At 36.1% G+C, this 22,994-nt stretch overlaps 2 long non-coding RNA genes across 9 annotated transcripts in view; one reads left to right on the top strand and one right to left on the bottom strand.

The window, feature by feature from the left end:
- LOC144365430 (uncharacterized) overlaps window positions 1-4,317 on the bottom strand; it is a 52,803-nt gene extending 48,486 nt beyond the window's left edge. For 4 of the 5 annotated variants that reach the window (XR_013423844.1, XR_013423842.1, XR_013423845.1 and 1 more), the window contains exons 1-3: window positions 4,156-4,317; window positions 3,010-3,125; window positions 132-578 (exon numbers count right to left, since the gene is read on the bottom strand). This is a non-coding gene — a long non-coding RNA (uncharacterized LOC144365430). The remainder of the gene's footprint in view (window positions 1-131; window positions 579-3,009; window positions 3,126-4,155) is intronic. The other variant, XR_013423841.1, reaches the window with a different exon arrangement.
- The window catches only part of LOC144365431 (uncharacterized), a 53,237-nt gene that overhangs the window by 1,169 nt on the left and 29,074 nt on the right, over window positions 1-22,994 (top strand). Inside the window, exons 3-8 of one of the 4 annotated variants that reach the window (XR_013423848.1) lie at window positions 1,754-1,931; window positions 6,327-6,522; window positions 7,140-7,199; window positions 9,210-9,733; window positions 10,788-10,892; window positions 21,416-22,038. This is a non-coding gene — a long non-coding RNA (uncharacterized LOC144365431). Of the gene's footprint in view, window positions 1-1,753; window positions 1,932-6,326; window positions 6,523-7,139; window positions 7,200-9,209; window positions 9,734-10,787; window positions 10,893-21,415; window positions 22,039-22,994 lie in introns of those variants that run through there. The other 3 variants (XR_013423849.1, XR_013423846.1, XR_013423847.1) reach the window with 3 other exon arrangements.

Raw genomic sequence — 22,994 nt, 5'->3', positions numbered from 1 at the left:
TATATTATATATAATAATAATGCATGTTCATAGAGAAATTAGACTTTTAGAAAAAACTCTGGTTAGAAGTCAGTAGCTCTTTAATTTCATTTCTTGTCTTTTTAACAACAAAATGTTCTTAAATAAAGTACCTTAATGCTTCATGGACTTGATCTTCATCAGCAAACTAAAGATTGAATTAGAAAGGAAAAAGCTTCCATGATTCATTGGTTCCATAAAAGAGCGCACTGCTGAAGGCATTTGAAGTCAGGCAGGCCTCTGGGTTGGGTGCTGAGCCATGACTGGGGACAGAGCACAGAGCTGGTATCTGTTCTCCCTGTTGGTCTCAATGCTGGGTATGGCTTGTCAGCTGCTGCTTATTTTCCCTGCTCAATCTTTTCTTATCAGAGGCAGAAGGCATAAAGGATGCCATCTGGGATTGCTTGTTTAGATACAGCGTGGTGTTAACAAGTTTTCCTCTCTCTTACTCTTTCTTGTTTATTGCTGGTTGCAAGGATCAGCCATACACATGGCCAAATGCCGTCATTTCTTCTTCATGAACTTCGGGGGCAAAGGGAAGGGGAAGGCACCAGTGCAGGCTGTGAAAAAGCAAGAGGGGAGGTGAGAAGCACTAGGCCATGCGTGGGCTTCATATTCTGCAGCACCTAGAGGAGTTTCAAGGTCAAGTTATTTAAAACTGAAAGAAAATGTATGAAATCTCATTGACATCTTCTCTAGGAGTAACAGGTGTGTGTGTGTTCCTTAGGGTCTGGAGGCTGATAAGAACACGACACTTCTTAACCTTGTTAAGAGAGTTTGAGTTTACAGAATGATACAGCATCAACAGCATGAGTTTCAGAGTCACACAGGATTCAAAGCCAATTTTTGCCACTTGTGAGCTGGTACAGGTTGCTGTGCCTGCCCTGCCAAGATTTCATTTACCTGGATGTTGTACCTGTCCCTAGCTGCTGGGAATGTTGGCTGCTAATATGATCACAATTGTCTCATGCTTCAGACAATTTTCCTTGGCAATAATGGAAAATTCTCTCTTGGAATCCCAAGGCTATCAGCCTGGTACAAAAGACCTGTCTCCATGTCCTCAGGTAGGACCAAATCATGGAGTTCTTTGTGATTCGGAGCTCCTTTAGGATGAGATGGACTTCAGCAGAGACCCTAGACTTCCCCTAAATGACTGCTTTGGCTCTGCTTTTAGAGAACTGACCAGATATACTAGGTAGCTTTGGGATATAATTTAGCTTCTCTCTATTAAAACACAATTTATGATATTGCTGATCTTATGATCTTGTTTTAGATATAATTGTTCTCACAGTGCTTAGTGCAATACTTGGCACGAGGTATAGCTATTGTATCAGTTACATTATTGCCTATATTATTGGCAATATGAGTTGGATATTCCTATAAAGTGATACTTTCTAAAACATAGGGAACATTATATAAAATGCTTGTTACTTCCATCCATTGCAATGAGAATATTCGTTATGGCATGAACACCCTGACTCCTAATTAGACTTTTTATTTTAGGGGAACAATTTCAACTGAGTCACAGGAATAATCTTGATTCCCAGCACCCAGCCCTCATGTTACAATGTGATGTGTCTGTGACTGTGTTGCTGTGTGCTACTAGCTGCTGGCAGTTGTTGCTACTTGTGCAATGGAAAGCATTGCTCTTCTCAGACAGAAAGCATATATAGATATACATTCATACTGCTAGTGTCTAAATTAAGAAATGTAAAAGCCAATTCATGTAAGCCAGCAGGCGAAACCAACAACAGAACCGGCTGGGAAAAGAGCACACCTCCCCAATGTGGACCCCTCTGTGGTGCCTCTCCATTGTGCTCCTGAGTCCTCTCCAAATTGATCACTGGGAACTGCATGGCACCTGGGAGTAGATGTTCATGCAGAACACAATTAATGGAATGAAGGTCAAAGAGGTAAGGAGACACTGACCTGTTACTTGAATCCCTGGGTAGATGCAGATTTCAAAATGTGGCCAAGTTTGCCAATCAAGAGACCCATATAGAGGGATTTTGATGCTCATTGCAAAAGCTCTTTTGCAATTTGTGGTATTAGTAAAACCCACTTACAATCTACCAGCTGTTATGGATATCTTACTAGAGGCCCTTAACTTGTGGGCAAGAGAAGTTACAGTCATTCATTCATTCATTCATTCATTCATTCATTCATTCAATTAATACAGTCCTTCTGCTCAATGTACTCCAACTATTCTGCTACTTGCTTAGCAGGAAAATGAACTTCTTTTAGGCCATCAGCATTGCAGTACAGCACTACTAATGCCCAGTGTGCTACTATCCCCTGAAGTTGAATTTTCATGCCCCAGGGAATTCTGCTGACTTGAATGAACTGTATACAGCTGGACTAGAAACTTCTAAGACAGGGGAGTTTTTTATTAACTGACTTGCTCTCATGGTGCATGTCCCACAATAAGTGTTCGGTTGACACAGACCTGAGCTGGTTTCCCAATCCATTTATGATTTCTGGAGGAATTCACATAGGCATGTACTAGAGTTCAACGAAAATAAATCCATGGTGCGCGCTGGCTTATCTTCAGCAACGTCCGTACTGCGATGCTGAGTTGGAGCAGGGTCTGTCTTACTTTACTAAGGTTTTCATAACAAATTACCACAAACTGGGTGGCTTGAATAAACAGAAACTTGTGCTTTCAAATGCTAGTGGCTGTAAATTGAAAGTCAAGGTGTTGGCAGAGTTTCTTCCAGAAGCTCTGAGGGAGAATCTGTCCCCTGCCTCTTTCCTACTTTCTGGTGGCTGCTGGAATTCTTAGCATTCCTTGGCCTCTAGTTGCTTAACTCTGGCCCCTGCCTGTCTTCCTCTGCTCTCCCCTCTGTGTTTCTTTCCTCCTTTTCTTCTCTCATAAGGACCTTTGTGATTGGATTCAGGGTCCACCCCAAACCCAGTAGTACTTAAGTTTCTTAACAATTACAGTTGTGAAGAGAATTTCCCAGTAAAGTCATGTGCATAGGTTGGACTTACCTTTTGAAGGGTCCCCATTCAATCCATATAGTTTCCTAAAGTTTCCAAGTGAATCACTGCGAGCGGTGGTTGTCTAGCCAATCACAGATCCAATCTCCAGAATCAGCCACGGACTACTGTGGGGACAAATAGAACTTGGAAGGAATGAGTCACATAAACCATGTGAACAGGTATTGACATCCAGCCAATTGATTGTCTCCTTGTAACCTAAGACTATAACTGATCTGGTTTTTAGCTATATCATCCCATCTTTTATTCTCATTTTTGTTTCTTGGTTTTCTTGTTCCAGTGGCACAATGATGAGTATTTGGAAGGATTGTTCTGGAAAATTTCTCTAATTCTCCAAAAGCAGAGGAATTTTTAATTTTACTCCTTATTCTTCTCCTTTCCCTAATATTCTGATCAGTGTCTTTTCTATTCATGTCTTTTTGCTGTTGAAGCTATTTGTGAACTCTTAATGTTAAGCAAAACATTACCTCCGTATTTCCAATCTCTCTATTAAACTATGTTTTAGGCACTCACCTAAATTCCTATTAAGGAGATACTGAATCCTTCTTACATGAAAACAGAATTTCAAAGCAGAGTAAAAAGGAAACTTTCTTCCTATTCTTTGCATATGCTTCTTATCAAGAATATATACTTCATAATAAAAGAAACAAACCAAAAAAATCACATTGCCAAGAAAGCCCATTGTGTTTCTTTTCAAAACCTGGTTTGAGTAAACTTATGTGTGAATTGGATCTGAAAGGAAAGTAACTCTTTTTTAATGAAATGGGTCTGCTGATGTGTCCAGCAGCTACCAACACCAGAACAAAAATTAGATGATAACCAAAGCCTTATACCTGCTAGGAACCTCTGAGCCTGAGCTACTTCTGATCAATTTGACCTGTTACATGATAGCTGAACCCAGAAGAAATTGATGGGGAAATTTTGGAGACGGGGTTTTCTCCCAGAGGGTATCTGTCACCACTTGCTCAGGTTTTATCACCTTGGAAACTCTGCCAGGATGGGGCACACCCAGGTCTGAGCTGATGGGCTGTGCTCTGTCCTCTTGTTTGTCAGGAGCAAACTTGATCATTTTAGTGATCTTAAACCTAACCCTCTTTCTACTCACTCCTTCAAATCTAGTGAATAAAAGATACAAACCTTGATTTTCTCTTTAAGCAGACAGATGATTGTGTCTTGCTCTTTGCTTTAAAATGTGGATTAAATCAATACTGCTTGTTACTCTCTTTCTGTACTCTCCTCTCCGGCACTCTTCCTGAGCCCATTTTAAAAATTTTCTTAGCCAAGGTACATTTTACAGTTTATGTTCCATCTGCCTTTAAATTTCTACCTTTGAACAGAGCAAAGTACCCTAGCAAATATTTCACAAAGTAAGACAGGGTTGGTTAAGATCTACTTTTAGCTGAGCATCCTCCTCCCCCCCCCCCCTTAAAACTCCTTCCAGAGCCAAGGAGAGGTATATTTCATAAGTAAATTCCTCATATTGTGTTATTTTCACAATTTGGATTCAGAGTTGCCTCTGAGATTATCCATGCCACATGAATTCCGACTCCTATAAGCCCTCATTCTTGGGGGATGCATGTTTATTCACTAAGTAATTCTGCTCCTTTACATCAGTGTGTTTGATCCCAAATGATATCTGAAAGACCAATTTGTACACATTTCCTCAGGCCACCTGGGAGTAAGTAGGAAGAGAGAGAATTTATTTTCTTGGTTTCCCCTAGTCCTGCTGCTTGTTTTCATTAGATATGTAGGCCATTAAACATTATGAAGCCCAAGCATGTTTCAGAGTCACAGAGATATGCCTCCTTTGGCCCATCAAGAAAGTTCTTTCAGAAATGTGTTCTGAGCCCTTTGACAAACTTTGGGCATCATAAACTCCTGCTGCTTTTCCTCTCTTCCCTCCCCCTCAGCACTCGCTCCCCTTGACACCCTCTCTCTTACAGCGAGTTCCCTGTTTTTAGCTGAGTCACAGCAGCTGGCTGGCACCTCCAGGGTCATACTGTACGTAACACAGAATCCTCTCTGTTGGCTACCATGGTGCTTCAAAAGAGGGCTGTGGCAGCCACAGAAAAGCATCCTGGGTACTCCAGCCAGCCCTCCTTTGAAGCCCTGAAGCAAGCGGCTGGCAGAAGGAGCCTGGGACGGCTCAGGGATCCAAAGTTCCTGGATAACATGGCTTCACTGAGTCCCAGGGCCCTGCTGCTGCTGAGATGCTGCTCAGAAGCAAGCCCTTAAGAAATTCAGAACAGAATCCAGACGGACAGAAGCAGAGTCATATGGCCTCTCAAAGCCAATGGCTGCCAGGAAACAGTCTTAAAACTGCCAGAGCCTTGGCAAAAGGCCCCGAGCTGTGCCAGGGGGTGAATAGTGGGGTAGGAGTGGTGGCCACACTCTCCTTTTCCAGTCAACGGGGATTGTGCCTGGGCAGGGACGAGCATATGCGGAAGGCCAAAGAAACAATACATCACTTCTCTCCTGAAAATAAATGCTGGCCTGTTGAAGTGAAATGTATGTCCTAACCAGGTGGAATGGTACAGATTTTCATGGTTAAAAACAGGATCTTCTGGCTTTCAGATACTTAAAACTGGACTGCTCCCAGCTTCCCCAAACTGTCTGAAGGCTGAATATCTTGCAAACCGTAGCTCCTCTGGCCCTCATGTTGATTTATTTGATCTTTCTATCGTTCCTGCATTATTGATCCCTATCTGATTCTTTTTCTATGAAACAATATTCTTTTATAAATATTTTATAAACAAATACGATCATGATGATATCTAAGCCATGCAATGCTCTTACTGCATATCACTAGAAGAATATGTGCAGATGAATTTAATAGTATCTTAAGGGTGTGTGCATGTGTGCTCGCACACTCTCCTTGGCCTCAAAGTAGACACAACTGGAGAAGAAATTGATCCTAAATGGAAAATTTCAAATCACTAAGAAGCCCTGTGTCACATTCAAAATGTGGTTTGTAAAGAAAGTTAAATGATTTAGTCTTTGCAGCTGTACCTTCTACACAAACACTAAGCGGTGGAGAATTTTAAAAGATAAAATGAGGGCAGGCCGCAGCTGTTTCTTGTAGTTTCATGGAGACATTAATATAAACTTATAAAGCCAGATTATTTACTATCAGATCCACAGTATATTCACAAAGTAAAGCAAAATTCAAAAAAAATATGGAAGAAAAGCACATCCTCTTAATGCATTTACCTTTTTATTTTTCAATTAAAGAGGCTCAGTGAAATATAGGAGATGGGATATTTCACCTTGAAAGCCAAACTTTTAATTAGGCTTTTTTTTTTTTTCAGCTGTCAATGCCAAAGAAAGCCAAAGTTCAGTGAAAGTATCCCTTAGACGACAGTGACTAGCAAAGGAAAAAAGTGACATTTGAAATGAACCCCTGAGGAGTTATTAGTAATTGCTCTTCTGAGAAGGTAACACCTACACTATGTGACAGAACAAGTTCATCTTGGATTCAGCATGTTAAAATATTCTTATTCCTGGGTAAGCCGTTTTTAATAAACAAAATAAATTATAATTGATTTGCTAGAAGCCAGATAATTTATCAGTGTAACAGATGCACATGTTTTAGAGAATGTGGCCAGCCTATACTTATTTTAAAATTCTAAACCTAACCCTGTTTCTACTCACTTTTTTGTTTTTGTTTCTGTTTTAATTCCTCATAGCAAAAATTCTTTGTTTTCCTTTCAAACATAAAGAACCTGCTGGTTTAGATGCAGGAGATGAAATGACAAAACAGAAGGCAGCAAGAGCACATTTCTTATACGGAGGTGGCTTTCTGTTAAGAAGTGGAAAGCTACATATAGAACAATACATAACATGTATGTTAGACCAATAATAATGGTGACAAAGGCCACATTGAAAGACGATGACTTTGTGAAACAATAGTTGCTGATCAAAAGAGACAAAGAAAGATAAATTGACTATAATGCCATGAATTGCTTCACTTGCCCTGATGAGATAGGTGTGAAATCCAAGTTATTAGTCCAAAAATGTCAGAATACTATAGATCAACCAAGAACTTGTAGTAGAGTGTTAGACACATAGTCTTCACCTAAATCCATATGGTTTACAGATAAGCCCTCTCCTGATATTTGCAGAGCCTAGAGGAGGAGTACAAATGATGGCCCACTTCCCATGGACTTCAATGTTTAAAAACTGTAAGTGAAGAAATGGTTAAAAGATGTTCTAAATACACCTCCTGACAAATTTGTTTCAGAGCATATAAAAGGGCATGTTCAAATGCAGAATTCTTAGAAGCCCTAGAGACTTGTTGTCCAACTTCATGAGCTGGTCCTGGATCATCCCTTGGTCTTACTTATTCCTTGACTTCCTCCCACACCATCAGGGGCTTATACCTCAACCTGTAAGTCTGATATCTGAACATCCAGTGGCCAACCCTTTGGCAAAAAGCAAAAAAAAAAAAAAAAAAAAAAGTCAGCCAATGGCCAATTCACTGATTTTGAGGTATCCATACCAGGGTGGAGCCCATCTCTAGGAAGATAGGCCCAGAGAAAAGAAGCATTGACTAGACATGGAACTTTGGGGAGGAGAAATGACATCACCTAGTAATGGAGTCTCCATCTTCCAATACACTTTGATTTATTCCTAGAGTATTCACTGAGGTTGCTTTCATTTTTGGAGCACTGGTTGGGTGTAGACTTTTTTTGGGTTTTTGGTTTTTGTTTTTTGTTTTGTTTTTGGGGTACCCGGGATTGAACCCAGGAGCACTTGACCACTGAGCCACATCTCCAGCCTTAATTTTGTATTTTATTTAGAGACAAGGTTTCACTGAGTTGCTTAGTGCCTCGTTTTTTGCTGAGGCTGGCTTAGAACTTGCAATCCTCCTATCTCAGCCTCCCAAATTGCTGAGATTACAGGTGTGCACCACTGCATCCAGCTGGTTGCAGATTTTAAGATGAAGAAGGCTCAGTCCTAGTTCCATTTTAAAAGGTCCTTCTGGTCACTCTGAGGCAGTAGAAAGGAAAGAGAGTCTGCATGTACTCGAATGGCATGGTCTACTTCTTGTACATGCTGTCTCTCCTTCTGTATTTCTCTCTTGTTATTTAGTCTCCTGTGCTTTCTTCTAAACATCTTGATACAAACTCTTCATTCTTTTTTCCCCATCCTTACCATATCTGTATTGCCACTGACTCCTGCCCCTCTTGTCTAACTCCACTACAGGAATATTGTTAAAATATCTTGGGATTCTTCTTTCTGGCTTTCTTCAACAGGCCCTGCATTATCACTTTGAAGCAAATCTTGGATTAACATTGGATTTAAAAAACTGCTCCTGATGTATCCTTGTTGCTCAGAACCATAGGATGGTTCCATTTACCCATGTAGTCAAAAGCCTGGTCTACCTGATTCTCCATAACCTGCTTGAAACCAACCAGAGGCCCTAACCTTCCACTATTTGATGGCATTAAATTCTTGAATTCCTGCTTTAAAGCTTTGTGTTTACAACACAGCTGAATATGCTATACCATTGTTTACATTTTTCCAGTGACTTAAAACTTGAGATGATACCCTTTGTTACCTCGATCAAGTTCACATGTGTAACAAAGCCAGTAGTCTCCCTCTTGTCCCTGCCCATAAATTCAACAGCAACATTCTTTATTAATCACACCCATCCTTTCCTCTAACCTGATTAAAATCCTCCCAAACAGGCCTTCCTTCTTCAGCACATCCATGTTGAATAGAGCTACATTCCAAACTACTCTGGAATGTCGTTTTCCATCTTGTCTGCCTGGTGACCACCTACTTCAAGAAAAAAAAAATTGAGGCACGCTCAAAATTTCCTCTCTGGAAAAGCCTTCAAGTTGCATATAGCCTGAGTGAGGACTTTGTATGTCTATGATGGCATTGGCACACAGGGCCTAACAATATTTTACCATGGCATATGGTTCTTATAGCTAATGTGTCTTCCCCATCAGATATTGAAATTCCTGAAGTAAGAAACGAGTGTAATCTTCTTCATTTGTGTATTCTGAGAACATAGCACAGTACCCAGTACTTCAGTAATTAGATATTCGATGAATGTTTACTGAATGAATCTAGTAGTACTAGTTAAAGTTGTCGGGCATTGTTCTAAGCTCTTTATGTGTATTTTCTCACTTAATCCTCTGGCAAATCAGAAAAGAGGCACTATTATTATTCTCATTTTGCAGATGAGGAAACTGAGATCACTGAGAAGATAAAGCCCTTGTTCTGGCTCAAACAGTGACAGGTGGAGCTAGACCATCTGTGAGCACAGACAGGCTGGCCGGCAAAAGATGCAACTGGAGGAGAGTGAAGACAGGGTCATTTCTTCTTTTACTTGTGAATGACATTGTGCTTACCTTTGTGCATGTGTGACTGTGTGTGATAACTCACTTTTATCTTTGTTTTATGTTTCCTTATTCCTACAAAGTCCATGTATTCCTTACAAACCCAGGATTGCCAGAGACTGAGAGCCCAGATTATCAAATTGCCTTCACAACATAGATTTATCAATCATAGTCCTGATCCCACTTTTCTCAAACCTGCTGTAACATGAACAACAGAAGGTGGCAGGTATTTTTGCTTAGTGTATCATGATGGCTGTGGATTTTCTAATTATGTTTTTTTTAGACCTTCTCTAACAGATTACAGTGTCCTTGAATAACTGAAGTGGAACTGATATATGTACAGTATTTTTAAAGTGTATAGTTTGGTAAGTTTTGACATTCATATATATCTGTGAAACAATTACCACAATCAAGGTAGAACATGACCATAATTATAAGGATTTCCTAGGGCTCCTTTGTCGCCTACCATTTCTTATTACCACATCCTCAAGCAACCACTGTTGCTTTTCTGTCTCTAGAGGTGGATTTGCATATTTATGTAATTCAACCCATATAGTCTGCATTGTGTTTTAACATCCTTCTTTTGCTCAGCATAATTACATGGGGATGCATCTATGTTGTTGCATACCCATTCCTTTTTGTTTCTAAGTAACATTCCATTTTATGGCTTTATAACAAGTAGTATATATATATATATATATAAACTACTATATATATATCCATGAGTGGACATTACATTGTTTTCAGTTGGACTATTATAGATAAAGTTGCTATAATCATTTGTATACTAAAATTTATTTATCAGTCTTTTTATGGACATATATTTTAATTTCTATTGGGTAAACATCTAGGAGTGGAATGCCTTTTTAATTTTTTAAGAAGCTAATCATTTTGAAGTAGTTGTTCCACTTTTCTCACCTACCAGAAGTGTATATAATTCTATTTGTTTTTCATTTTTCAATACTTTATGTTTTTTAAATAAAGCCATTGTAGGATTGTATAGACATGTTATACTGTCATTTTAAGTTTCCTTTTCTTGATGACTAACAAAGTTATTACCATTTCATGTGTTTACTATCAATTTATCTTCTTTGGTGAAATGTGGAGTAAAATATCTTCTCCCTTTTATTTGTATGTTACTTGTCTTATATCATTGAATTGTATGTGTTCTTTATGAATTTTAGATAACCTCTGTCCAACAGAAATATTATGTGAGCACATAGTGTATTATTAAATGTCCTGGTAGTCACAGAAAATAACATTTAAAATCAAGTGAAGATAAATTTATTAATACATTTTACTTAGCCAAATACATAAATATATGATCATTTCAACATGTAATAAATACAAACCATAACAATGAACTATTTAAATGTTTTGTTAAGACTTTAAAGTTTAGTGTGTATTTCATACTTGCAGCATTTTTTAATTCAGAGAAGATACCTGTCAGGAGCTCAATAATTACATGTGACTGGTGGCTGCCATATTGGATGATGAGCTCTAGATAAAAGTCTTCTGTCAGATGTAAGTTCCCAGATTGTGCTTTGCATGCATATTTTCAGAACAGTGTCATTTGAAGAGTAAAACTTCAATTTATTGATATTTTACGTTTTTAGTGTCCTATTTATAAAATCTTTACTCAACTTAGTCACTAAGATTTTCTCCCAGTTTTCCCCAGGAGTTTTACTGCTTTTGCTCTAATTCTAGGTCTGTGATAATTTTAGAGTTAGAACTGGTTCCAGTTGTGAGTTAAAGGTTTAAGTTTAGTTTTATTTTCTTTTTTCCTGATTATCCAATAGTTCTGCCACCAATTGACATTTTTATAACTTTGTTAAAAAATTAATCAGCTCTACCTGCATGGGTTTATTTCTGAATTCTTTTATTTTCTTTTAATTTTTATAATTAGTTATACGTGACAGTAGAACACATTTTGACACATCATACATAAATGGAGTATAACTTCTCATTTTCTGGTTATACATTACATAGAATCACACTGGTCATGTAATCATATATGCACATAGTGAATTAATGTCTGATTCATTCTACTTTCCTTTCTATCCCCATAACCCCTCCCCTCCCTTCACACCCCTCTGTCTAATCCAAAGTACCACTATTCTTCCCTAGTCCTGCCTTCTTACTGTGAGTCAGCATCTGCATATTAGAGAAAACATTTAGCCCTTGTTTTTTTGGGATTGGCTTATTTTACTTGATATTCTGCAATGCCACCAGTTTACTGGAAAATTCCATAATTTTATTCTTCTTTAAGGATGAGTAAAATTCTATTGTGTATTATTTCTGAATTCTTTTCTGACACATTGTTCTCTATACTTTTTACACCAATAATATTCTGCCTTTATTAAATAGCTTTATTGTAAATTGTGAAGTTAGGTATCTTAAGTCAAAAAAACTTGTCTGTTTTTCAAAGTTAATTTGTTATTATAGGGCATTTTTATTTTCATATAAATTTGAGTATCAATTTGCCAAATTCTACAAAAACATCAGCTGGGATTTTGATTGGAATCGCTTTGAAACTTCAAATCAATTGAAGAAAAATGAACACTGTAATAAAACTGGGCTTTCTCACCCAAGATTAAAGGATATCTCTCAAATTTATTTAGGTTTTTAATGTCTCTCACCAATGTTTTCAAGTATTTGTTGTGCAGATATTACAAATTTTTATTCAAAGTTTATTGTAAGCATTTTGTATTTCAATATTATTTTAAATATTCTTTTCATTTTTCAATTCCTAATTTACATTACTACAATAAGAAATACAACTGATTTTATGTATAAACCTAATATCCTATAAACTTGTTAAACTTGCCTCCTAGTTCTAAATTTTTTTAGCATATTCTGTAAGATATTTTATATAGACAATTATGTCTTCTGAAAATAATGATAGTTTAGATTATTTTCTACTGGCTGACGACACAGGCTGGAACCTCTGATAAAATGTTCAACATTAGTGTTAAAATTGGATATCTTCTTGTTTTTCCTAAGTTTAGAGGGGAATCTAACCTTTCACTATTTTGTTTGATATTAGCTGTAGGATATATGACATAATTTGAATTTTTAAATGTTAAATTAATCTTGCATTTTGGGAGAAATACCATTTATATTATTAGAATGGATTTGGTAAAATATTAAGATTTTGGCATCTACATTCATGGGGGATATTGGTCTGTAATTTTTTTGCAACATTTGGTTTCAGGATGCCATAGTTTTAATATGTTGCCTCCATAATTCAGATGCCGCTAATGTGATGCTATTAACAGATGGGACCTAGAGGGTGGTTAAGACATGGGGGCTTCTCCCTTTTGAAATAGGATTAAGGCCCTTATCAGAGGTGCCTCACCAAGCACTTGATTTACCTTGTCCTTCTGCTTTCCACCATGTGAGGATATAGCACGCCTCTCTTCCAGAGGATGCAGCTCACTAGACAATTCAGACTGCCAGAGTCTGCCTTAATTGTGGGTTTCTTGGCCTCCAGAACAGTGAGGAATACATTTCTCTCTTTTATCATTAGCCTGTCTTCTTATGTTATACCAGCACAAATCAGTTAGGACACCATAATACTTACCTCCCATAATGCCTTGGGAAATATTCCCTATTCTCCCCTCTTCAGTGTTTGTAAAAATTAGGTAGACTTGATATTATTTGCCTTCATTTATAAATAGTCAATAGAATCCCTTTAGGAAGCCATCTTGGTCTGGGGTTTTCATTGTACGAAAGTTTTGAAAATTCATTTCATTTAGTAGATGTTGGTAATGTCTTTTGAGCAATTCATTCATTTCATTTGAGTTGTTGAATTTATTGGCACAAATTATTTGCTATACTCACTCTCATGATCCTTTTTATACCTGCAATAGCTATCATAATGTTCCCTCCTGTCACTCTGGATGTTGTTAAGTTGTATACTTCTACTGTTCAGTCTGGCTAAAACTTTCATCGATTTTTTAATCTTCTCAAACAACAGACTTTGTTTCATTTTTTTTTTCTGTTAGTTTTTGGGGTCCCCCCTTTCTGTTCTTAATTACTTCTCTTTTCTGCTCTCCTTTTTCTGTTTAACTTCCTCAATTTTTTTAGTTTCTTAAGTAGAATCTTTTTCTTTCCTACTAGAGATGTCCAGCATTGAACATTTCTAAGTTTGGCATCCCATAAATTTTAATGGATCACCTTTTCATTTTCATTTCTTTAATTCCAAAATATTTTAATTCCTCTTTTGTTTTTTTTTCTTTGACCTATGGGTGACATCTTCTTTTATTGATGGCGATTTTGGTGTTGTAGCTAAAAAAATTTCATTTTTTTCTTGTTTTATAATTAGGTTTATGAGGATATCCCTTTAGACGTATATGACCTTTCAACAATCATGGTGGTTCTTTCTCTGCCTCAAGTAGTTTCTTCTGGCTTGTGTGGAGTTTCAAATAATCTTTCTGCCTAGCTTTCCCCTTTCTCTGTAGCTCTCTTTCTTTCAGTACTCTTCCTCCCCAATTTCTTAACTGTGTCACTTCAACTCAGGCTCTGTTTTGGTGTGCCCTCCCTGTAGGTAGGCAACCTGGAAATTCTTTTCAGGTGCCACGCTGGGGCAGTCATAACCTTTACCTTGTCTATTTCCTTTATATGTGGCTCCTGTGCTGTATTGACTGTTGACAGAAAACAGCTGAAAAATCATTCTTTCATGTATTTCAGTCCCTTTCATCATTACATAAGGCAGGAGGCTTATTCTAGTCTCTGTTAGCCCTTTAGGCTGAAAATAGAGTTTTTCACTAGATTCTTTCACATTTATAATAATAATAATAATAATAATAATAATAATAATAATAATAATAATAATAATAATGGATTGTACACTATAAATTTTCCCTACTAAATTTCATTGTCTTTTGCATATACAGTGGTAACTCCCAAAGGGATCATGTAGATAGTCTTTGCTCAAAATGCCTTTTCTTCCAATCATCTACTTAATTCATCCTTAGATCACAACATGGTCTTCAGTTCTTCATTGGGACCATGACTTAAGTTTCTCTGACTTAAGTTGTCAAATTCTGTTATACTCTCATAATATATCTTCATGATATTTACCTCATTTCTAACTTTACACTCATTTGTATAAGTATTTGATGTGCATCTGCTCCTCCTCTAGACTCTAAGCATCTCTCTTTGCTTATGGTTTTCTACAAAGTTCCCAACACGTAGTAGGTGTCTATCAAATAGTTGCAGGACAGAAGGATGAACTGATGTTACTTCTGTATTTATCTTCTGTACCAAGTTTCATTATTTCCCATTCTTCCTTTCATATACAGTGCACACATAAGTGACTATGGCGTTTCTCCTCTAAAATTGAATTTTCTGCATCTCATCAAAGTAGGACTATCAAAAGGACAACAGTTTATCAAATTGCAACAACATTCACTATTCAGAGACAAATAACTTTAAATCTTATTATTAAATAAACTACTGATAGGAGAATTCTGCAATGAGTTAGTGTTCCTAAGCTGCCATTTGCTCACCACAGATGCAATAAAGCACAACTTGGCACAATCAGTCAGACAGAAACTGACTCATGAGGGAGATCAGATTTCCTTCCTTCCATTTTGTTTTCATCTTTCTAGTTTGTTTGAAAACTCATAAAAACCATATGATGAGTTTTCAAATAAAACTGTGGTAGTTCCATGTTGATTTCTTGCCCCCTATAGTTTGAGGGATTTTTTTTTTTCCAGGACTGCAATGCTGGTATCACAAACAAACATCCCAAGGAATATTTTGGCTTTACATTTTATAATAAGAAGAGGTTGAGGAATCAATGGCTTATGGCTTTTTAAATATGCTGGTCCTTATCACTGCCATTTCATGTCACATTAAAGGTACTGGCTGATGATAAGAAGTAATTTATTTGATGAGTAGTCATTAGTTTTTGTGAAACAGTTGCTAGGGTACCACTGGACATTTGCCTTAGTTGTGGAAAGAGCACACAATTTGGTTTACTTCTTTCCAATATTGGTTACAATCCAGAATACCCCTCTAAAGTTAGTCATGACAATTTTCCCACTTAAAATAGAGACACATTTTATTCTAATTATCCTCAAATACATTAAATGGTCCCAAAATTAAAATTTGAGATCTATTGAGAGGTACATATAAAAGATTTCTTCCTCTTTGCTTTTGTTTCACTATCTGAAAAATCTAAGAAATAATTGCTACTTACCTTCCCGGCAGAAAAATTATGAGGATTATTAAAATAATGTATGTAAATTACTTTGCTGTCAGAAGCCCTGGATACCTATTTAATATATTACACTGCTAAAAACTCATATGAGTAGACTTTAAATTTTATTTTAATGCTCAAATAAGTAATTCCCATATACAGCTGAATGTGTTGGCCCTGATCTTTCTTTTTAAGTAGACAGGTGCTGTGCTGTTTTAATTAATTTGAATGGACACAGATTTAAAATTTCCCCTGCAAGAAAGCATGGTTGTTTTAATGTTAATAATATCAGACAGAGTTAGCCTGCTCTGCATTTCCAAGGGGCATCTATCTGTTGTGATTGTGGTCCTCTTAGTTTTAATCATGCTACTCTGAAAGAAAGGCAACATTCTTGGTGATGTGATAATGTAAAGCACTTGGGTTTCAGAAAAAAAACATTTCAGGGTTTAAATTTCACCTTCGACACACATCAACCTTGTGACTTACAGCAAGTTCCTTTTTTTTTTCCCCCTCTGTGGGCCTATGTTCCCTTTGTGTCAAATGAGTGATAATTGCATAGAGTTTCCTGAGGATTAGTGACCTTTGCGAACAATATTGAGTACAAATAGGAAGCCATTGAGTGGCAGTTATCATTTTAAGTGGAAATTGTACTATGCATGCAATAGTATGGTTCAATATAGTATTGATTACACGGAAAAATGAACCATTACATAACAGGCTTTGCTGTGGTTGGTTTCTACAGGACATACAGGCATCATTCCATATAATTCTCAGGAAACATTAATGCTGTTATTTTATTTCCCACTTTATTAACATGGGAACTGAGGCTCAATTAATTTGCTTAAGGTGGAGCCAGGATTTGAATTTCAATCTTTTGCTTTCTTTAAAGTTTGAGTGATAAGCTTTAATTTTGAAATGGAATTGCTTCCCTTTTTTTAAAAAAATAATTCTTCTGCAATAAATGGCACAGATGACTTTTTTGTTGTGTGTAGAGTTCTTTTTTTTTTTCTTATTGGATCAGGTTAATTCTTTTTGAGGTTGGAAGCAGTCTCATGGATTTGTTTGAATAGGATTGTAGGATTGCTTTGAAATCTGCTTTATTATTTTTTTCTATCATTTTAAACAGTTTTTTATTACCATGTGTTTCTGCTGAAGTTCCAGTGAGGATAGTGGAGTTGTTACCTCGACTGCAGAAATATTTCCCTAGAAAATATGAGGTGATTTGCAGTCTGTGTAGGGAGAATCACGGAACTAGTCACTCTTCCATTTTCCTTCTCAATGTCTCCTGTCTAGTATTAGGACATACACATAGTTAGATCACCTGTGATATTTATGATCCGCATGTCATCTCTCCTTCTAAGATGTTCATTTATAATTGTCAAACGCTTGACAGATAAAAAGGCTCTTGAAGTCTTATAGCCTTGCTCCTGTTTTTATTATAAATGACTGAATTGATAAGGAGTACTGAATGTAGAAAGGGGAAAAACCACTTGAAATATTCTGTGGAGTTCATGAATTACACCCAGCATCTCTGCTCAACAATTTTTAAATTTACAAACTTACTGATGCTTTTAAGAAAAAAATATGAAAGAGGTCTAAGTAAGATACGATTTTTAATATTATTTTAATTTTAATCAAAGTAATACATATATGTACTTTAAAAATCAATTTGTTCTTGATGAATCATTACAAATAATGATCCTGCTCTCTCTGTATTTAGTAATATCCCTAAGATACAGTAAGTCATTTATCTATTAAAGTGCTTATTTCTGGAATTTATCTCCCTATTTCTAAACAATATATTTAAAATTTCTAACAAGTTTTTATATTATCTTTTGACTTTTTTGTGGATGAGGATTTAGATTACTTCTGCCATTGAATGCCTATTTCCATTACTCCTACTACACTTAGGGAAATATTTTAGGTAAATCAATAATCAGTGTTTACATGCTCATGACCACAAGAATATCATTTGCTTCAGGGTCGAGTTGTTATTGTGCTTATTTGCCATTTATAACAATCTTTGCTTCATCAATAGTTTTTAATCATGTTCATAATTTTCCAGGCCTATTTTTGATCATCACATAATCAATTTTCAATTGCACCAGTAAACAGTATACAATTTGTTCTCAAGCTCTCCTCCCTCTGTATAAACTTTTTGTTTCCTGAAGCTCTCTCTTCTAGACCCAGGAGGAGAGTGTCATGTTATGTAGGCAGCCACTTGATTCAAGCTTCTTGTGGATGTGGGCACCTCAAATACTGGGTCACCTTCTGATAAATCTACTAGAGTATTCAGCACGCAGTATACACCCAGTAAAAGTTTGTGGGATTAATGGGAAAATGGTGTGGGGGACTTAAGACTGCAGTAGTCCTCATGAGGCTAGAAATGTCCTCAGTACTGAACGATTAAGCAGAAATTGTTTTTTAAAAGTACTTTTATAGTTGTTTTCTACTCTCTGTTACTTTCACAGAGATACCAGCTCTCTGCATGAAATGCTTTTGTCCCACAGTCCTGGAATACCTTCATTTCTTATTACCGGGCCCCTGTGTAGTTAGATTGGAAGACTGGTTTATTTTCAACTCATACTCTTGAAACTCTTCATGGGCTCTCAGAGCTTCTCAGCCAATATACACTCTACTTTCCTTGCCTATCTGTTTCCTTTCTCTATTCGTGTCTCTTCTTAACAAATCCTGAGTTAAAAGGGCAGATCTTGCTGGTGCTAGATTCCTCATCAGAATCCATGGAGGCCAAGGACAGTGAGCGAACATCTTTAAACAGCTGAAAGAAAAAATCTGTCAAAGGTTTCTATATGAAGTGAAAGAAAATGAAGGTAATATAAAGGCATTCTTAGTTTAAGGGAAACTCAAAATGTGTCATGAGCAAATCTGTTCTAATGATATATCACAGAAGTTTTTCAGGTTAAGAGAAAATGACACCCGGGGAAAACTCAGAACTTTATTCCCAAAGAAAAAGCAACTGGGAAAAAAAAAAATCTGGTTATATATAAAGACTATCTTTCTTTGCTTAATTAAAAAAATTATGTATTACTATTGAAAAAGAATTTGGCATTGTCCTGTGGTTTTTTTCCTTGTTTATAGATGAAACATGTATTATAATTTCAGCAAAAAAGGGCAAATGTTAAATGACTCAAATTTTTGTAAGGTCTCTATATTTCACTTTAAGTGGTAAAGTGAATCTAAGTAAATCTAATAATAAATAAATCTAAGTAAATTTTTAATATTTTAGGTTTGTTAACTTTAATTATTAGATTAATCATTAAAAATAAAGGAAAGAAATATAGTTAAAAACCAATATATAAAATTAAACAGATTATTTGAATAATCTAAAAGTCAGGAAAAAGAAGTCAGGAAAAGAGAGACATATACAAAAATCAGAGGAGACAAACCAGAAAACAAATAATTAAAATTGTAGACCTAACAGCAACCATCTCAAATACAGTAAGTGGAAATATTCTAAACATGCCAATTTGAATCGACTGTCAGATTATATACAAAATTTCTAACAAAAATTTTAAAAAGACACAATACCAAGTTCAAAGTCTCTTTTGAAAAATAGAAAAGGAAAGAGCTTTTCCCAAGTAATTTTTGAGACCATAACTTCATATGACAAGAAAAATGAAGCTGGTTAATATTCATTATGAACCTCACTCTGGAATCCTCAAAATATTAGCAAAATGAGTCTAGTGATATTTTGAAATCAACCAATACTTAATCACATAAACAGATTAAAGAAGAAAACCATATTAGTAGATAGAGAAAAAACATTTGAAAGTTTATTTTCCTTTCTTCATAAAAATCCTTCTGTAAGATAGAAATATTTTTAAAAAATTCTTTAAACAGATACAGTACATCTACAAAAATTTGTACTGCTAAAAATGCTTTTATCATTAAGTGTTAACTGTACTTAATGATAAAAGAATTAATATTTTCCTAAGATCAGAACAAAGGAAGGCTATCACTCTTGTTCACAATCATACTGCAAGTTAGTCAAAACCGTCAGAGGCAGAAAAACCAACCATATAATTGAAAAGAAGAAAAAGAACTTTCTCTCTTTAGAGATGACATGACTGTATGGAGAAAAATCTAAAAGAAACTCCAAAAAAGTTTTGGAACTAATAAATGAGGGACATCTCATTATACAAGTTCAATATACAAAAATCAATATATTTCTGCATGCAAGCAATGAAAAATTGGAAATAAAAAATTAAAAACTTTGCCACTTTCATAGTGTAAAAAATAAAATATTAATATATAAACCTATCAAAATATGTATAGAATCTACATGCTAAAAATTAATAAACACTGAGAAAAGAAAAAAACTTATAATAATTTGTGATATAGTGCATTTATGGATTGGATGGTTTAATTTTTTTGGTTTAATGTTTTTAATATATCATTTTCCCCCAAATTTTCTATAGATTTAGTGCCATCACAATCAAAATACCAATGCACATTTTTGTAGGTATTGACATTTAAAAATGTATATGGAAAATAGAATAGATAAATAACTAAAAATAATAACTAACAACTGAATAAAGAGTAAGCAAAAGATATGAAGAGACCCTTCATCAAAGAACATATATGATTAGGAAATAAGCACATAAAATGGTGCTCAACATTTGTAGTTACTAGGGTTTTGCAAATTAAAACCACAATGAGATATTACTGTATACGAAAATGAAGCCAAACCAAAGCAACAACAATGATAACAAAACACTTTATGATACCAAAAGCTGATAAGAATGCACGCAAGTAGAACTCACAGACATTGCTGGTGAGAATTCAAAATTCCACAGCTCCTTGGAGAACAGTTGGCAGTTTCTTTAATGTAGGCAAACTATACCTGCCAGGAGACCTAGAAATCCATCTATGAGGTATTTAGTTAAGATAAATAAGTGTACACCGAGCCTGCATACAAATATTTGCAGCATCTTTTTCATAATGACTGAAACTTAGAGATGACCCCTAATGTTTTTCAACTGGTGACTAGATAAGCGAATTTTGCTACATCCTTACAATGGAATACTACCTATTAATTTTAAAAAAAGAGCAGATTAAAAGAAATCAGACTTGAAAGGCTTTATACTGTATGATTTCATTCATATGATGTCTGGAAAAGGCAGAACTCCAAGGAATGAATCGTTGGGGGCTAGAATGAAGTGGGAGAGAGAGAGGTTGTCTATAGACAGCTCAAGGGAATTTGGGAAAGTGATGTGGGAGGGTAATCACATACCATGAACTATACTGCAAAAAGTCAACTTGACTGTATACAAAATAGAATTAAATAACAAAAGACACATACTAAAACAAAACGATGCACACATGCAAGATCAATGTGACCATGTTTTGACTGGAAACCATCAATAGGAAATTTATGTAGTTAACTCTCTTTGGTTAAAATCTGGTCAGTAGCTATAGACTAACTCTGTCACCTTGTGCAAAATTATTTAAAATTCTGCAAGCATCAGTATTTTTTTCATCTGAAAAATGAGATGATACACTATTCATAAGGACTTTGAAAGGATTAAAGTGCTGAGTGCAGAGCTGGATCCTTCATAAGTCTTTCACGAATGTGAAATTAATATCCTTATTACTTTTTTTAAGTTGTGTGAACTTGACCAGCTAATCTGACTATTGCTGTCCAACAGAATGTAATGCAGAACACAAATACAAAGTATACATAGCATTTTAATTTCCCAGGAGCTCCATTAAAAAGTAGAGGAAATAAACGAAATTAATTATTAATAATATAGATAAAATATAATAATATTTTATCCAAAATACTATTTCAATGATCAATAAAATATCTCGCTTGCAGGCTGAAGGACCATGGGAAGTACAGGACAAACAAAGGGCGTGGCGCCAGCAGACCGCCTCTCTTTGACGTGTGTGCCACTTGCCACTTTGCTTCCTCGCCAGTGAGAACATGGGCTCTCCAAACTCTGCTATTTCCAAAGTCAATATTTCAAACCATCAGTTACTATAACTCTCTTAAGACCATGTAAACTCAACCTACTCATAAAACACAAATATAGATTTGTCTACATCCTATTGATAAAGCGCTTGCAGCATTATACAGAATTAAGGTGCCAAGAATAGATTTATAGCTTGCCCTTGGAGAGAGAGGAGAGGAGGAAGTTTGGCTGAACTCAAAATAAATTTACATGAAACACTGACACACAAGAGTTGACATGCCACTGCTGCTGCTTTGCCCACTCAGTTTGAATTGGTTTTTTAACACGTCGGGGGCTGCTCCTTTGCTTTATCTACATGTGACAGGACTCGGAAACAGGGATACAGCTTTTCCTGCTTTGAGCTTATGAATAAACCATGGGAATTCTGTTCTCCTAGCGAAGGAGGCATTTTCTCTGTATCTCAAGTTTCAAATTCTCCTATAAGACGTTGTAATTAAACAGCTTGTGTGCTGCGTCACAAAACATATGGGAGGAGGCACTTGTTTTATTTAGGACAGGGTGCTGCTGCAGGGAGAATCTGTCAACTCTTTGTCTAAGGCTGTAGTTATGAACAGAATTCGTGGGCAAATGTCAGGTGACAGAAGAGAAGGTTAGTCATAAAATCCAAGGCAACACAAGTTTCAGGACATTTAACGTGGTAAATATTGTCCCCTGCAGATGAATATTCCAAGCAACAAAGAGTATGTCAGGATAGAGAACGAAAGTGGCCTTGTTGTACAACAAAGTTCTAGGAAGGTGGCAAATGAGAGCCTTTGCTGACACTGAAATTCTGCAGAGAGCCTGGGAATTGAAGGATGCTTCCTAGGACTGCTCTTTGCAGCCCCTGATTTCCCTTTAGTCCATCTGCTTGTCTAGTCAAGGCTCCAGAGGAGCATGGGTGTAAACAGAAAATGAAGCTGAATCCAATTGGGAGCACAATTGGGAGCTCTAAGTTGCTGTCAAAAGCAACTCTTCCAATCCCCATGTTGAATATTACACTGTATTTTAGCATTTATGCTTAGTAATAAATGCCTTAGCAATAACAACAAGAGGACCAGTCTATTTTGACTATGAAAATGTACATGAACCTCGGGAACCTAAGCTGCCGTTGTTTAATCCTATCAGAGTTCCTGCTGCAATCTTGCCCATCAACAATTCCATTGACAGTTTGGTTTTCCCAAGTCAAAATAGGTACCCTGTGCCCATCCTGTTGTCCTTTAATATCTACTTGATCTTGTAGCAGATGGTCTTTCAGTAGTTCCCAAAGAAACTTAAGATCTAAAAATATAGACATATATCCAATATTTAAATTAGTCTTTCTAAGAATCTTCATAGTTCACTTTTATTCTAGGTGAAAGGCAGAGATATTATGAAAGAGAGTTCTGTGTTACAAGTTAACCAAATTTCAACTGCATTATGTAAGTCTTTTTTTTAAAATTCTAA

The sequence above is a fragment of the Ictidomys tridecemlineatus genome, chromosome 7 (assembly GCF_052094955.1).
Source record: "Ictidomys tridecemlineatus isolate mIctTri1 chromosome 7, mIctTri1.hap1, whole genome shotgun sequence".
Taxonomy (NCBI): domain Eukaryota; kingdom Metazoa; phylum Chordata; class Mammalia; order Rodentia; family Sciuridae; genus Ictidomys; species Ictidomys tridecemlineatus.
Note: the sequence above shows the minus strand (reverse complement) of the source record. Positions and strands in the feature narration are given on the sequence as shown.